Consider the following 15,938-nt stretch of genomic DNA (forward strand, 5'->3'; position numbering starts at 1 on the left):
ACACAATATCTGAAGCTAGGGTCAGTTGTGGACTGCGCAGAGACCTGAGTAGAAGCAAGCATGGAGTTAGCCCAAAGGTTGAGCAATACCTTTGTATATAGTTATGAGTTACCAATGAATACTTGGGGCGGTACCTTAGCAGAAGTTGGCAAGTGTCTGGCTCAGTCTGAAAACTAACGTGTGATACAGACCAGTTTTCTCTCCAAATATTGAGCCTCTCTGAAAAAGAAAGAGTGGGTGTGGTTTAGGCCACCACTCTGGCAGGACGGGGCCTCATAGAGCTGGCAACCAGCTCCACAGAGATCGGGATGTCTTCTTCAAAAGGGTGCCCCGATCAGCACTGCGGCCAAATGACCCCAGCCCCCAAACAGGGGTATTGGAGGCTCCCACCCTCTGACATTCCTCGTCAGCATTCCCCTCCCACACCCCAACATTCCTCGTCAGCATTCCCCTCCCACCCCTGACATTCTTTGTCGGCATTCCCCTCCCATCCTCAGTGTCTGCTTCCCCCCCCACCTCTCATCACACATCAATGAACCCGGCTCCTTCCATCAGTCCACTGGGCCCCGCCCTGGCACAGCCCCTTGGCACAGCCAGGTTGCCGAACAAGGTTGACAGCGTCAACCTGACAGCGCCAACCTGTTGAAATGAGGGCTTAAGTGGGCCAGTGCCTACTCGATGGGCCGAATGGCCTCCTTCTGCACTGTATATTCAATGACCTATGACCCACTGATAACATTTAAAATCATGCAAATCTACTAAAACGAGGGAGATATGAATATTTAGTGAGGGAGGACCATAGAATCATGGAATTATACAATCCCTATAGTGCAGAAGAAGGCTATTTGGCCCATTGAGTCTGCAGAGGCCCTGGAGGACACTACTTAAGCCCATGCCTCCATCCTATCGCTTGTTAATGGAAGCCTATTTGTAACAATAATAAAGATTATATATCCCCGTAACCCAGTAACCCTATATAACATTGTGGAAACTAAGGGGCAATTTAGCAAGGCCAATCCACCTAACCTGCACACCTTTGGACTGGGAGGAAACCGGAGCACCCTAAGGAAATCTAAGCAGACACGGGAGAAGTGCAAACTCCACACAGACAGTCACCCAAGGCTAGAATTGAATCCGGGACTCTGGTGCTGTGAGGCAGCAGTGATAACCACTGTGCCACTGTGCTTGCGGGGGGCCCGCTAACAACATTTAAGATCATACAAACTATTAAAACGTGGTTCACTTGTGACATTGCCCAGCAAGGGGCAGGAAAATTTGGGAAACACGATCCCTCTGGCGAGAAGTCCGCTTCCCGATTCTCGTGGGATTTTCCGCCCGTGCCGCCGATCCCACACAAGTCTAGTGCGGCCTCAAAATTGTCCGCTTAATGTTCAACCATACAAGCCTGAGAACCTCGTCGTGAGACCTACTGAACACAACATGCAACATGGTGGCAGCTGTTGGAAAAACCCAGAACCTGGGAAGCTGGAACAGAAATTCAAAGGCTGGAAAATTAAAGGCAAAGCAATCTGCCTTAACTGAAAGCACTTGAAGTGAAGACACAAAAAGAGGTTGCTTGGAATAAGCTCCAGAGAGAGTGGAATCAGAAAGGCAGAAGAAAAACAATTCCACCGTGCAGCTGAGGACCTCACAAGATCTGGCGAACAGTGAATCGAGAATGAAGGACGAAGGCAAGGCTCTGCTGCAGACGGAGAAACAAAAGACAGAAATAAGATTGGAAAATGTTTGTTTCAAAGCTGGATCGGAAGGCTTGAAAAACAACATTCAAGCAGAGTATGTACTTTTGAAAATTCATAAACTAAAGAATTCAATGAACCAAACTGTTAAGGATTTAAACAATCAAATTTTTGAAGTATCAAAATGCCTGGAGAATCTCTTGGTGAGTCCCATTGAACCCAATATACATCATGGAACACAATAATGTATTAAGGACTGGGTCTTTAAAAAGAAAATTCTTCATTTCATACTCTTCCTTTGTTATGTTGTGATAGAAAGGTACAGATAAAGGTACTTAAAGGTACTTAGAATAAGAGCTTGCAAACTGTAAATTTGATTACTCTCTTTTAAGTCTCATGAAGTAATGGTTCCACAACTCTACGACTTTTTAAAGCAAAACTGTCGTGATTTTTTTTGCACTTTGTATTCCATTTAAGCACAGCATCACTTTTCATTTATTTACAATGCAGGGCAAAATAAACTCTTTGAAGGTATCATGAATATATTTAGAGAATGGTCAGAATTGTCCACTTGGGAGACTGAAGTTTTGCCATGGGACTGAATTGGGTGCGATTCGCGTTCCTGTTGGGGGCGCTATTCGGAAAGCGAGTCAGGACATGCAAATAGGCCAGCACTCTGCCCTCGTGAATTTAGAGCAGTTCCCATTCCCGCTGGCATCTGATTCGCTGGGGCCGGAATTAATGTTGGAGAGCCTGACAAGCTGGAGTTGCTTATAAGCGCTCCACTCCCCGCCCACTCTCATTCCAGCCAAGACAATAGCTCCACACAGACCTGCACCACATCTCATGGAGAGTGAGCTTGACAGAATGCTAGGCGCAGTGGAGGAGAGAAGGGATACCCTCTTCTCCAGGATGGGGCAGAAACTAAAGCCAGCTGTTATCAACATTGCCTGGGAGGACGTGGCAGAGGCAGACAGTGCTGCCAGCCAGACCAGGAGGATAGGAACCCAGTGCCAAATGAAGATGAATGACCTCCTCAGGGCAGCTCGGGGGAGTCACCACCTGTCCCCCTGTCAACACTCCCATCCCTCACTCCTCATATCATCTCCCACTCCCCTAGAGGCCAACCACACTTATATCTCCCACAACCCACCCTCCACCAAACCTCACACCTGTATTGTTTTCTTTGGCCAGGTGCCTTGCAATCACATGCCACTAGCTACAGGCCCCCTGTGGAACTCGCCTCCATGCGTCTCACCATGTCCTTTCTGTGTCCACTAGGCTAAGGTGGCCCATAACAGGCAAGAGTGCCAGAAGACGTGAAGGGGCAACCCTGACCTGCGCATGCAGATGCCTGTGGAGCAGAGGACAATGGAGCTAGCCGGCGAGGCTGAGGAAACAGCAGTGGCTGAAACGGAAGTCAGAATGCGGCAATCAAGTGAGAGCCCAATGCAAAGATGATGTCCCTATAGCAATTGAATCACCCCTCTCCCACAGACCAGTCCATCCCAAGACCTCACCATGTCTCGTGTCTTTTGTCTTGCAGGATGACCAATAGACGAGGCCGAGCCATCCAGGGCGCTGCCCCCTCAGACACAACCCCACCACACCCCGGAGCACCAGCCTGGGGAAGACACCAACTTCCTGTCACTGCATTCACCTGCAACATTCACCATCCCGGAGACTATCATCTAGGTGGGCATTTTAGTGAAGAGGCTCCTGAGTCACCTTCTGGTGCACACTTCACACATGCTACAGCACATCAGATGGACGTAGGGACTCACGATGGAGGAGTCCGACTGCCTTCAGGACAGGTGATGGTGTCGACAATGCGTAGTCCCAACCCAACACTAAACAAGTGTTGTCTGCAGTGGAAGGCCTGGGGTAAGGAGTCAGAACCAGGGTCAAGACACCTAAGGCGTGGGTGCAGGACAGGGGAGCCCAGCCACAGACAGACATGGCCTGAGCCACATGGACATTGCTGCGGCACTCCAGAGCTTGGCCCAGACCAAAGGGTCATGGCTGAGGGAAGTGAGTGCATTGGCCGAGTACGGACTGACCTTGGCCAGTCACAACATGGCACAGTGTCAGAGGGACATGGCACAGTGGCAGTTGGATATGACAAAGGCTGTGAGGGACATATCTCACTCACTGAGGGACGTGTCCCAGTCTCAGTGCTCCATGGGTGAGGGCATTGAGACCATGGCTCAGATGAGGGCCTCATGGACTGGCAGTGCCAGGTGACAGTGGAGCCTCCGAAACTCATTCTGGCCTCCCTCCATCCCATGGAGTAGCCCAGAGGCCAGCAAGAACCCTGAGGGAGGAGGGGGATGGGGTCCATGCAAGTGCCTCAAGCCCTGAAAAAATCCAGAGGCATAAAAATTCAAAACGATTGTAACCTTGACGGCTACTGAGAGCGGATGTCTTCCTCCAAACCCGCGCGATGTTATGTGCATCACCACCTGGCACAGGGTCTCCCACGGTCTCCCTGGTAATCAAAAGTTTTCGGCAGCATAGGTGGTCCGGCAGCTTCTTGAAGGACAAGTACCAACATTATATATGTGCCCTGATGCGCGCCTTCTTTGCACATCCTCCTTGTCTTGTTGGGCAGCCTGCACTTGAGCCTCACTGGCCAGCCCCAATTCTTCTGGGGCAGGCTCCTCTTGCGCAAGTCCTCCCTGAGCTGTCCCTACTCTTCCAGTCTCCATACATCGCCAATGGCAGCTGTGGTCAGATAGATGGCAAGCATAGCAGGCTGTACTCTGAAATTCATTCTCTGAAAGAGAACACATGGAGAAGACACAGTAATTTCATTGCAGTGTTAATGCAAGGCTACTTGTGGCAATAATAAAGATTTTTGTTACATGTTAGTAAGATAAGTGTTCCCTTGTCTATCGAAAGTCACCAGGTTACATAGTCACCCTGAGTTGTACTGCTGTGCCACCTTCAATATGCCCCACCCAACCCCTCACCTGGTCCCCTCGATACGTTGCCATCTGCACTGCACCCCTGTCCCCTGAGTGGCACTTGGCCTATGATGTGGGGAGGCTCTATCCTCACCACCCATCCCTGCCAACTGGGTACCAGTAGCTGCCGCAACCCATGTCGTGATAGGCTCTGTGGCTTCTGTTCCTCCCCCCCCCCCCCCCCCCCCCCCCCCCCCACCCCCCCCCCCCCCCCCCCCCCCCCCCCCCCCCCCCCCCCCCCCAGTGAGGTCTAATGTGGGTCTTTCTGCTGGGTGGGCCATGTGTATCCCGCCAGCAGTGTGGCACATGGTTGTGCAATGAAGAAGGTCACTGTGTGTACCAATCACCTCCATGCTTAAAGGCTGTGTGTGGGCAGGTCCTACAGGTGGAGATTGAGGCAGAGAAGTGTGCATCTGCTGGGAGGGCAGTTGCAGTGTGATGTGGGTCCAGGGTGTAACACACAGGTTGTGACCTTTGGACCAGGGCAAGATGGATGGGAGCAGGGGAGCAGTAAACAGTAAAGCTTGGAGACAGCTCGTGATCCTGAGGGGTGGCCTAGCTGATAGTGTCACTGGTGAGGCCTCTGCCTGAGAGGGACAGTGTGCCAGGGAGGGTGCCAAAAGCCACAGTGCATGTGTCCTTTGTTTGGGATGAGCTCTGCTATTCTCCTGCTTCGCCTCCAGTGGGGCTGAGCTTCTGATGAGTGAACTGAGGTGTGGCAGCACCGGTGTGCCACTGATTGAGCTTGGCCACGCCCATCCCGGTGATGAGTCAGCTGGGGTCTGAGGGTTTCCAGCGGGGCGGCCTGGGTCAGCTCCCAGATGACCAGAAGCTCTTTGAACAATTACAAGACAGAGTGAGCAGTCAGCAGAGTGAACAGCCAGGGGCCTGTAAGTAGCATTTAAAAACACATACTGCAGCAATGGCAGCCTGAGCCAGGCCACACTAATCCCAAAGGGCACACTCTGAGTCTACGGAGCTGGCACCAAGTTGTTCCCTGCTACTACCCTGGCCCAGGCAGCCACACCCAGCCCGACAATTGTTTTTTTCCAGAAAATATTTTATGAAGGCATTTATAATTTTACACTTTTAAACAGAAAGATCCAACAAACACAAAAAACCACAATCACATATCCATCTCCCCCAAACATAAACCCTAGCTATCGTGGTCATGTAACTATTCCGTCTCACGGTTCTCCCTCCCTCGGCTTTCTACCTTTACTCGTCACTTCCACGCTTTTCCCCTTTTTACTACCCCCCCCCCCTCCCCCCCCCGCCAAAGGTCCTTTCCTTCAAGAGAGTCGATGAACGGTTGCCACCTCCGAACGAACCCCTGTAATGAACCCCTTAAGGCAAATTCGATTTTCTCCAACCTGAGAAAGCCCGCCATGTCGCTGACCCAAACCCCCGACTTTGGAGGTTCCGAGTCCCTCCACCCAGCAGAATCCATCTCCAGGCCACCAGGGAGGCAAAGGCCAAATGTCGGCCACTCTCCCCCCCTCCCCGGGCTCCCAGATCTTCTGACACTCCAAATAAATTGCCACCTCTAGATATAGAACAGTACAGCACAGAACAGGCCCTTCGGCCCTCGATGTTGTGCGAGCAATGATCACCCTACGTAAACCCACGTAAACCCGTATACCCGTAACCCAACAATCCCCCCATTAACCTTACACTACGGGCAATTTAGCATGGCCAATCCACCTAACCCGCACATCTTTGGACGGTGGGAGGAACCGGAGCACCCGGAGGAAACCCACGCACACAGGGGGAGGACGTGCAGACTCCACACAGACAGTGCCCCAGCGGGAATCGAACCTGGGGACCTGGAGCTGTGAAGCATTGATGCTAACCACCATGCTACGTGACTCTGACTCGAGTCCCTTCCAGGACCTCAGACATGACATCGCAAACCCCTGCCAAAGCTCCTCAGCCTCGGACACGCCCAGAACATGTGTACATGATTTGCAGGGCTACCCCCACAGCACCCACCACTTGTCCTCCATCTCACTCAAAAAGCCTGCTCATCCAGGCTATGGTAATCTGAGCCCTGTGGGCCACCTTAAATTGGATCAGGCTAAGCTTGGCAAACGACGAAGGTGCATTGACTCTCCTCAGGGCTTCCTCCCATAACCCGACTTCCAACTCCCAACTCTTCCTCCCACTTCCTCTTCACCTCCCCTATTGGAACCCCTTCCCACTCCATCAGTTGCTTATATATTTTCCGAGACCTTCCCCTCCCCAACTCCTGTTTTTGACATCACCGTTGTCCTGTAGCCCCTTTAGTGGGAGGCACGGGAAACCCGGGACTTGCCTCCGAACAAAATCCCACACTTGCAAGTACATGAACCCATTCCCACCTGGCAACCCAACCACCTCCTCTAGCTCCTCCAAACTCGGGAAACCCCTCCTCAATAAAAAGGTCTCCAAATCTCTCGATCCCTGTCTGCTGCCAACATCTTAAAGCCCCCGTCCAACCCCCCCCCCGGAGCAAACCGGTTGATTGTCACAGAGAAGCCTGACAATGGTGAGGAGTTTTTATAAGTTTCTTACCTTCTCGCTCCCCCTCAGCAGCCAGAGCGACCAGCGGAGCAGGAGAATCCAGCCCAGCATCCCCAAAACAAGTCTGAATTGCATTTATTCTGTATTGCAGGTGTCAATTTGATAATATTCTCAGCTATCATTCAGACAAGTGTGCATTCCAGTCTCTGCCCAGTACATAATGGAAACTGACAGTACTGAAGAGTTGCCATTTTACCAGGGGAGCTATCCTTTGGATGAGACACATAACTAAGGTTTTAGTCCCTTGAAACCGTCCAAAGACCAGGATATTCCATATATAAGATGGACTGCTGAGTCGCTATCACTCACCTTACACTATCAGACAAAGTTGAGCTATAACCCCGGCAAAGATATTTTGAAAAAGAAGATTGCATGATTGCAGGACAAATATACTAAAGGAAACTACTTCAAATTTAAGGTCATAAAAACGTATGAAATAAGAGCGGGAGTAGACCACATGGCCCTCTTGCTCTGCCATTCAATAACATCCTGGCCAATCTCCACCTGCCTGTTTCCCATAACCCTTGAACTTCATGGCCCTGTATCCTTAAAAGAAGTTGGCTTCAGATATAATGGATGCCATTCGTTGTAACATTCCAAAATTCCCAAGATTCTGGAAAGGCTCCAGCAGATTACAAAAGGGCAAATATTCCCTTATGCAAGCAAGAGGTTCAGTCCAGTTCAAAGATCTATTTCCCCTTCAACATACTAATTAACTTAGTTCCCATAGCTTCTGGGATAGAGAATTCTAAAGGTTCACAATAATATGACAGAAGAAATTCTTTCTCATCTCCATCTTCAGTGGACGATCCATTATTCTGAAACTAGGCCCCCCTCATTTTAGATTCCCAGTCCTGGAGGGGAAACATTCACCCAGTCAATTTATGGGCTGGATTTTCCGTTTGGGAGGCTGGGCGGGATTCTCTGGTCAGCCAACCTTGTGTTCCTCAGCGGCGCGCCATTTCCCATTGTGTGAGGAAACTCGCGGGCAGGGGGGCACTGCCGGTGCAACGGGGAATCCACCGGCAGAGAATCTCACCATATGTTCTCTTGCCTGAGGTGAATTGCAACTGGTTTACAATCCCCCCGGAGCGCAAACCGGCAAGCAATTCAGTATTCCTTACCATGTAAATTTAAGCATGGCGTGGAATGCTAGAGATTCCTAAGGGAATCCCAACATCGGGCCTCCATTTTGAACAGATGGCCCGGATAGCAAGGTCCCGCAGCCTGGCACCAACTCCCGCCCTGCACATTAGCCCCCCTACCCCCAGATTTCCTGGGGCACCCTACTCCCAAGTATGGGTGACCGATGTTGCCCCCCGGGACACCTGTAATTGGGAGACCCCCCACAATGACCCGTGTAATAGACAGACACATCCCCAGGGACCCCTATAAGAGGGAGACCGCGCCCCCCCCACCCGGAAGCCATTAATAGGGAGACCCCCACAGAGACCCCATTACCAAAGAGACCCCCACAGGATCCCTGTAATAAGAGGACCCCACTGGGGACCTCCTGCCTAAAGGGCACCCCCCATGCAAAACCCCCCCCCCCCACCCACCCACCTCCAGATAAGAGACTCCTGTCTGGTAGCTAGAGAGCAGTCCAGACAGGGGCAGTGAGCATAATTACAACTGTAACGCTTACCTTGAAGCTCATGTGTCAATTCCTGGAAGGAGAGTAGCTGTTACCTGCATCTGGTTCCCACAGATCCATTAGCTGCAGCAATTCATAGCTTTCTAGTAGTGGTCTGTGATTGACAGCTTCTATAAACCATCTGCAGCTTTGATTTATTCATCTCCTTTCATGGTTCAGTGGTCTAAGTGGTGAAACCCCAATGTTTATAAACATTGACCACACCAAAGAGAGGTAAGTGCATTCCAAGTACTAAGTGGGGAGAAGAGGGACACGGCCTGGAAGTTATCTTGCACTGCCCTGGCACCTGGTAATGCCCTTGACACTGCCACCGGCACTGCCCTGGCATTACCCCCAACACCCTGACACAGCCCAACACATCTACTGCCCTGGCACTGCCCCATGGCACCCTAGCATTGCCCAAGCATTCAAGGGGGTAGTGCTGGGGGGCCCTCTGGGAGCTCAACTGGGAAGGGGGGGAGTTCCCCTTATCAGTTGAGGTGGTTGCCCCTTGTGTGTGTGGGGAGAGGCTGTTCCTGTCTTTGAGGGAAGGGGTGTCCCCTGTGCCCATGGGGGTCTCCATGTGCATCTTGTGGAGGGGGGGTCCCTGAGCTTTATTTAGGAGATTGGGGTGCCATTCATATAAGAGATTGGGGTGCAATTTTGGCTATTTCTGTCCCTGACCCTCCACGGTGCTTGTTATTGGGAGAGAACCTGGCTGTGCAGTTTGTGAGCTTCCCATTGGGTTTCCCACCTCAGCTAGCACTCTGGCAGAGAATTTTCACCCTCTGTGTGCTCCTCACAACCTACTGTGCTACCTATCTTCGTATTCATCAGCAAATTCAGCTCTCTCCCTTCATCCAAGTCATTAGTAGATATTGGCAGCCCAAACACTGAGTTCTGCGGCACCCCTTAATTACAGTTTTGCACACTTGAAAATGATCCATTCAGCCTGACTCTTAGTGTTCTTTTAGTTCGCCAGTCCTCTATCCATGCTAATATATTACCTGCAGCACCCTGGGCTCTCATTTCTGTAATACCTTTTATGTGGTACCTATTGAATGTAAATCCAAATACACTACATCTTCTGGTTCCCCTTTATTCACTCTGCTTGTTACATCTTCCAAAGAACTCTAATTTGTCAACCATGTTTTCCCTTTAATAAAGCATATTGAACTGTGCTTGATTGCATTATGATTTTCTGAATGTTTTGCTACTACTTCCTTAATAATGGGCCATAACTTCCACCCACTGATTAAAGTCATGTCCTGCTGGAATTACAACAGTTTAAAGGCATACTGATCTACCCTGGAAACCTTTGTTCAAACCTCTCATGGCTGGAGCTGCTTGGCGCCTGTAGTGAAAGAATGTTGGGCGGGATTTTCCGCTCCTGAGACGCCGGCACAGGATTCAAGGACTTCCACGACAGCAAAACTGCGCCAGACCTTGACCGATTCAGTGACTGTGGAGGGACACCAGCGCCACGTGGAACACAATAAAGATATGTGCATAATTCAGGGGGTACACTGATTGATACTTGGGAGGCTGACAAGCTGCAGCCACATATACACATTACAGTCCCCACACACACTCATCCAGCCAACAAGAATGGCACTGGTTGTGCTGGACCGCGCCCATACAGCTGATGGGTCAGCAGGGGCCAGATGGCACTGGGGGGGGGGGGGGCGGGGGGTTGGCCTGGGGTGTGTAGGGGGGGGGGACACCTATAAGTATTGTGGCTCTACGTTCACAGTGGGCTGTCAGCGGAATGCGCAGCTGCAATGGCTGCCTTGCCGGCTGCGACAATGGTGTTCCATGCCCGTCCACCCCGACCCCACAGCCCACATCCTGGCCACCCCCCACTACTGCGCCCTGGCAGAAGCCCCCCCCCCCACCCCCCCCCCGCTAGTGGCACAACTGTCAGCAAACTATGATGATGTTGGACTCTTTCCGTGCCCCCTCCTCTCTCCCTCAGCAGCTACGATGCCGGTTTCACGATTTTTAAAAGCGCAAGTGAACAGTGCTATCGGGAACGCGGCCTATCCGAGGTTGGAGAATCGCGGAGGCCCGCTAATGGCATGCAGACGGTGTTTACTGTACGTGCATCCGGACTGCATTGACGCCGCTGTCGAGGTGATGGAGAATTGCGTTTTGGCGTCAAATCGCGCCTGCCGGGAGTTTGGCGTCAGAACCTATTCTCCGCCCAAACGCGTTTTGGCGCCAGCCAATGTAGAATCCCGCTCATTGGCTGTCATAGTGAAAGGATTTGAGTATAGGAACAGGGATGTTTTACTGCAATTGTATGGAGCATTGGTAAGGCCACACCTGGAGTGTTGTGTGCAGTTTAGTGTCCTTGGGCAGCACGGTGGCGCAGCGGTTAGCACTGCTGCCTCACGGCACCAAGGTCCCAGGTTCGATCCCGGCTCTGGGTCACTGTCCGTGTGGAGTTGCACATTCTCTCCGTGTTTACATGGGTTCACCCCACAACCCAAAGATGTGCAGGTTAGGTGGACTGACCACACTAAAATTGCCCCTTAATTGGGAAATAAAATAATTGGGTACTCTAAATTTATTTAAAAAAAGGAATCGGCAACAGATGTCAACTTGTCAGCAACGCCCACATTCCATGAAAGAAATAAATCTTAAGTTACAGTGTAATGTATACCTGATAGTGATTTTTTCATTGTGATAGAAGTTTTGTCTATAGTACAAAGTGTAAGTTGCCTGCAAAAACACTGTTTAGCCCCTTTTAAATCTGTTTGTTACAACGTGAAATCTTGCTGTGCCATCATTTCATTTATCAACTGGAAGTTCAATTTACTATTTTAAAGTATCAGTCTCCATGGGTATAGTAACTTGCCTCCGCGAGTTAGGTACAAATAATGAATGTTTATTTGCACAACATGCTATGTACAGGGTAGTGCAACCACGATGCTGCCAGTCCACCTCCTGGATCAAACTGAGCAAAAGCTCGTATTTTGCCGTGATTCCACGTGCCGGCTGCCGTTTGGACGGGCAGGTCACAGCACCTCTCAGAAGGTCACTCCTTAAAGGGGCCAGCTACTACATCGGGGATTGTAACAAGTGACTTCTCCAAGTGGAAGAACTACCGTTGTACCCGTGTTTAGGAGAAACTGGGCTGCTCAAAAGTCTTGGAGCCAGCAAAAAGTACTTCAGCTCCTGTCACACCATTCGCTGCAGACTTCTGAAACTTGAAACAACCATGGAAAGTACTAAAAATGTGGGGACTTGTATCAGCTGCAAAAAGATATCAAGCCAAGACTAACCTATAAGTAATTGGTTATTTCTTTGAATAGCTATTGGTAGGTGTTACTTCCTATTTCTTAATGTCATGTTTAACCATGTGAGGTTTAGAGTGGGTGTTGGCTGGACCACTGAGCTGCAAAATGGCAGCAGTGATGAACAATTAAAGTTACATGCTAATTTATATTATTATGTCTGCCCTGAGTACTCCTGGTGTACATTCTCTGCTTGCACACCAATACACGTACCAAGAAGGCATCTGTAATGTTCTTTGATTGGGATGATCTGAATAAAGAACATTAGACTTTGTTTCATAAACAAAGTTATTTATTACTGTGGTAGTCACCACTGATGTATATATTGTATATAGAGGATTGTCGGTGTAGGTGTTTTGTGGTAAGGCCCTGTACTACAGGTACGGGGATAGTTTCCCTGCCTGCTGGCTCCAAGATACTGTCTCCCTCAGGGACCTGGCACCAGCTGGTTCCCCACACCACCCCCCACACCCCGACCCGGCGCCACCCTCCCCTGGCGCACCCACCGCAACCCCTGCCCCGGGACAATCCGTCCTCCCCTTGCCCACACCTGAGGATGAAGAGGATGTCGATACGCTCCCGGAGTTACTGAAGACCAAACCGACACCAGAATCACTGCCAGCACTGCGGCGCTCCTGAAGGCAGATCAAGGCTCGGGGACCGACTGAATCTGTAACATGACCTGCCTTTAAAAACACCATCCCTCTGTACATAATTTTACCTTCCACCCCGCTGGACTCAATTTTATTTGGTCTCTGTACTTTGAAAAGTCTACCTGTATATAGTTCTCCACCACCCCCGTTGGACTCGATCGTAACAGGGGGTGAGTGTGGTAGTCACCACTTATGTATATATTGTATATAGAGGATGTTGGTGTAGGTGTTTTGTGGTAAGGCCCCTGTACTACAGGTACGGAGTAGTTCCCCTGTCTGCTGGCTCCGCCCAGTAGGCGGAGTATAAATATGTGTGCTCTCAGTACAGCAGCCACTTCGCCAGCTGCTGTAGGAGGCCACACATCTTAGTGTAATAAAGCCTCGATTACATCCAACTCTCATCTTTCTGTAATTGATCGTGCATCAATTACTAACACTAATAACGAATAACTAAAATGTCTAAGATGAATACAGTTGGAAATAATCTTCTGTCACTAACTTACACTAAGATACAATAAGCGACTTTAAACTACGACTGCTATCAACTCCTGACAAACATCTTCTGAAGCAACACATGGTGCATCCCAGGTCCTGGGACTCCAAACTCGCCCACCTGTTGGTCGGATGGTAGCACTACAACAGTAAAACATATAACTTATAATACACATGCAGATCATAGATCATAGAATTTACAGTGATCTTTTTTTAAAAATAAATTTAGTGTACCCGATTCATTTTTTTTCAATTAAGGGGCAATTTAGCATGGCCAATTCACCTAGACTGCACATCTTTGGGTTGTGGAGGTGAAACCCACGCGAACACGGGGAGAATGTGCAAACTCCACACGGACAGTGACCCAGAGCCGGGATCGAAACTGGGTCCTCGGCGCCGTGAGGCAGCAGGGCTAACCCACTGCGCCACTGTGCTGCCCCCAGAATTTACAGTGATGATGAACTATTCATATCATGTGCAGATGATAGTCTACCTATCATCACACCATCCAGCGGTTTTCGTATCACAAGCATATATACTTCAGGGTTTGCTGTTTGTCCCCCCACCCTGCTCCCTGCCCCGCCGTTACATCGCCGGGAATCACTACTCTCTTTGGAGCCTACAGTGTTGTTACAACTTTGTTACAAAGTCCAAAGTACAGGTTCTATTGAGTCCCATTTCTTGTCCAGGAACTTCACAAAAATTGCAAGGATAATCAATTGCAATTGGCAATTTCTCACGAACAAATGTCATAATACTTATTCCTATTTATTAAATCTCAAAGTTATTTTCTTATTCTGTTTGGAGTGTAAGGAAAAGAAAGGAAAAGAAAGTCACCAGCTGATTGCTCAGTGAGTAGCAAAGCCATTATATTGTTGGAGGATCTAGGTTTGATATCTGCCTATGTACTGAGTTAGATTGTTTCAGTAGCAGGCACGACATTGGGTGTCAGTGCCCCTGTGTTAGGGAGGGGAAAATGATTCCGGGGTTCTCAAACACAATGACCTCTGCTGGAAATTGTATATTTACGGATGTTAGCTGGATACGTGCTCAGGTTTGGCTCCAAACACATCTTTCCAACCTCCCCAAGCCTGCAGTAAACTAATTAATTGACACTCACAGTGAAAGTTCACAAATAAATAATGGTCATTAAGTAGTGAGAAGAGGGGCAGCACGGTGGCCTAGTGGTTAGCACAGCCGCCTCACGGCGCTGAGGTCCCAGGTTCGATCCCGGCTCTGGGTCACTGTCCGTGTGGAGTTTGCACATTCTCCCCGTGTCTGCGTGGGTTTCGCCCCCACAACCCAAAAATGTGCAGAGTAGGTGGATTGACCACACTAAATTGCCCCTTAATTGGAAAAAATAATTGGGTAATCTAAATTTATAAAAAAAAAAATTAAAAGTAGTGAGAAGAGGAGTTAATGTAATCCTTAGAGATAATGATTAAAATCTACAAACATTTGGGGCGGAATTTTCGCCAAAAGAAGCAAAATGTCAGGTTCTGACTGAAAATCGGGTGTTTCTCCACAGGCTGGCTTTCACTCCAAATCTTCAGACACTGCCAGAAAAAAGCAGGGAGGCGAATTGTGCTTCATTCCTGAGGGCGGGGCCTAAAGTCACTGGCAAGTCCGGCTCCGCAGAGGTCAGGGCTCCCTTTTGAAAGGGCACCACGATCCTTCACCCCTGCAATGCAGAGATCACCCCCTCAATGCAGGATCTCCACCTCACCCCCGCAATGCAGGCATACCCCCAATCCCGCCCACACCCCGCAATGCAGGCATACCCCCAATCCTACCCATACCCCCGCAATGCAGGCATACCCCCAATCCCCCCACACCCCCGCAATGCAGGCACACACCCAATCCCCCCACACCCCCGCAATGCAGTCATACCCCCAATCCCACCCATACCCCCGCAATGCAGGCATACCCCCAATCCCCCACACCTCCGCAATGCAGGCATACCCCAAATCCCCCCACACCCCCGCAATGCAGGCATACCCCCAATCCCACCCATACCCCCGCAATGCAGGCATACCCCCAATCCCCCCACACCCCCGCAATGCAGGCATACCCCCAATCCCACCACCACCCCGCAATGCAGGCATACCCCCAATCCCCCCACACCCCCGCAATGCAGGCATACCCCAAACCCCCCCACACCCCGCAATGCAGGCATACACCCAATCCCACCCATACCCCCGCAATGCAGTCATACCCCCAATCCCCCCACACCCCCGCAATGCAGGCATACCCCAATCCCACCACACCCCCGCAAGGCAGGCATACCCCCAATCCCCCCACACCCCCGCAATGCAGGCATACCCCCAATCCCGCCCACACCCCGCAATGCAGGCATACCCCCAATCCCCCCACACCCCCCCCATGCAGTCATAACCCCAATCCCCCACCCCCCCGCAATGCAGGCATACCCCCAATCCCCCCACACCCCCGCAATGCAGGCATACCCCCAATCCCCCCACATCCCCGCAATGCAGGCATACCCCCAATCCCGCCCACACCCCCGCAATGCAGGCATACCCCCAATCCCTCCCCTACCCCCGCAATGCAGGCATACCCCCAATCCCCCCACACCTCCGCAATGCAGGCATAACCCCAATCCCCCCCATACCCCCGCA

Source organism: Scyliorhinus canicula, chromosome 12 (assembly GCF_902713615.1).
Source record: "Scyliorhinus canicula chromosome 12, sScyCan1.1, whole genome shotgun sequence".
NCBI classification, from domain to species: domain Eukaryota; kingdom Metazoa; phylum Chordata; class Chondrichthyes; order Carcharhiniformes; family Scyliorhinidae; genus Scyliorhinus; species Scyliorhinus canicula.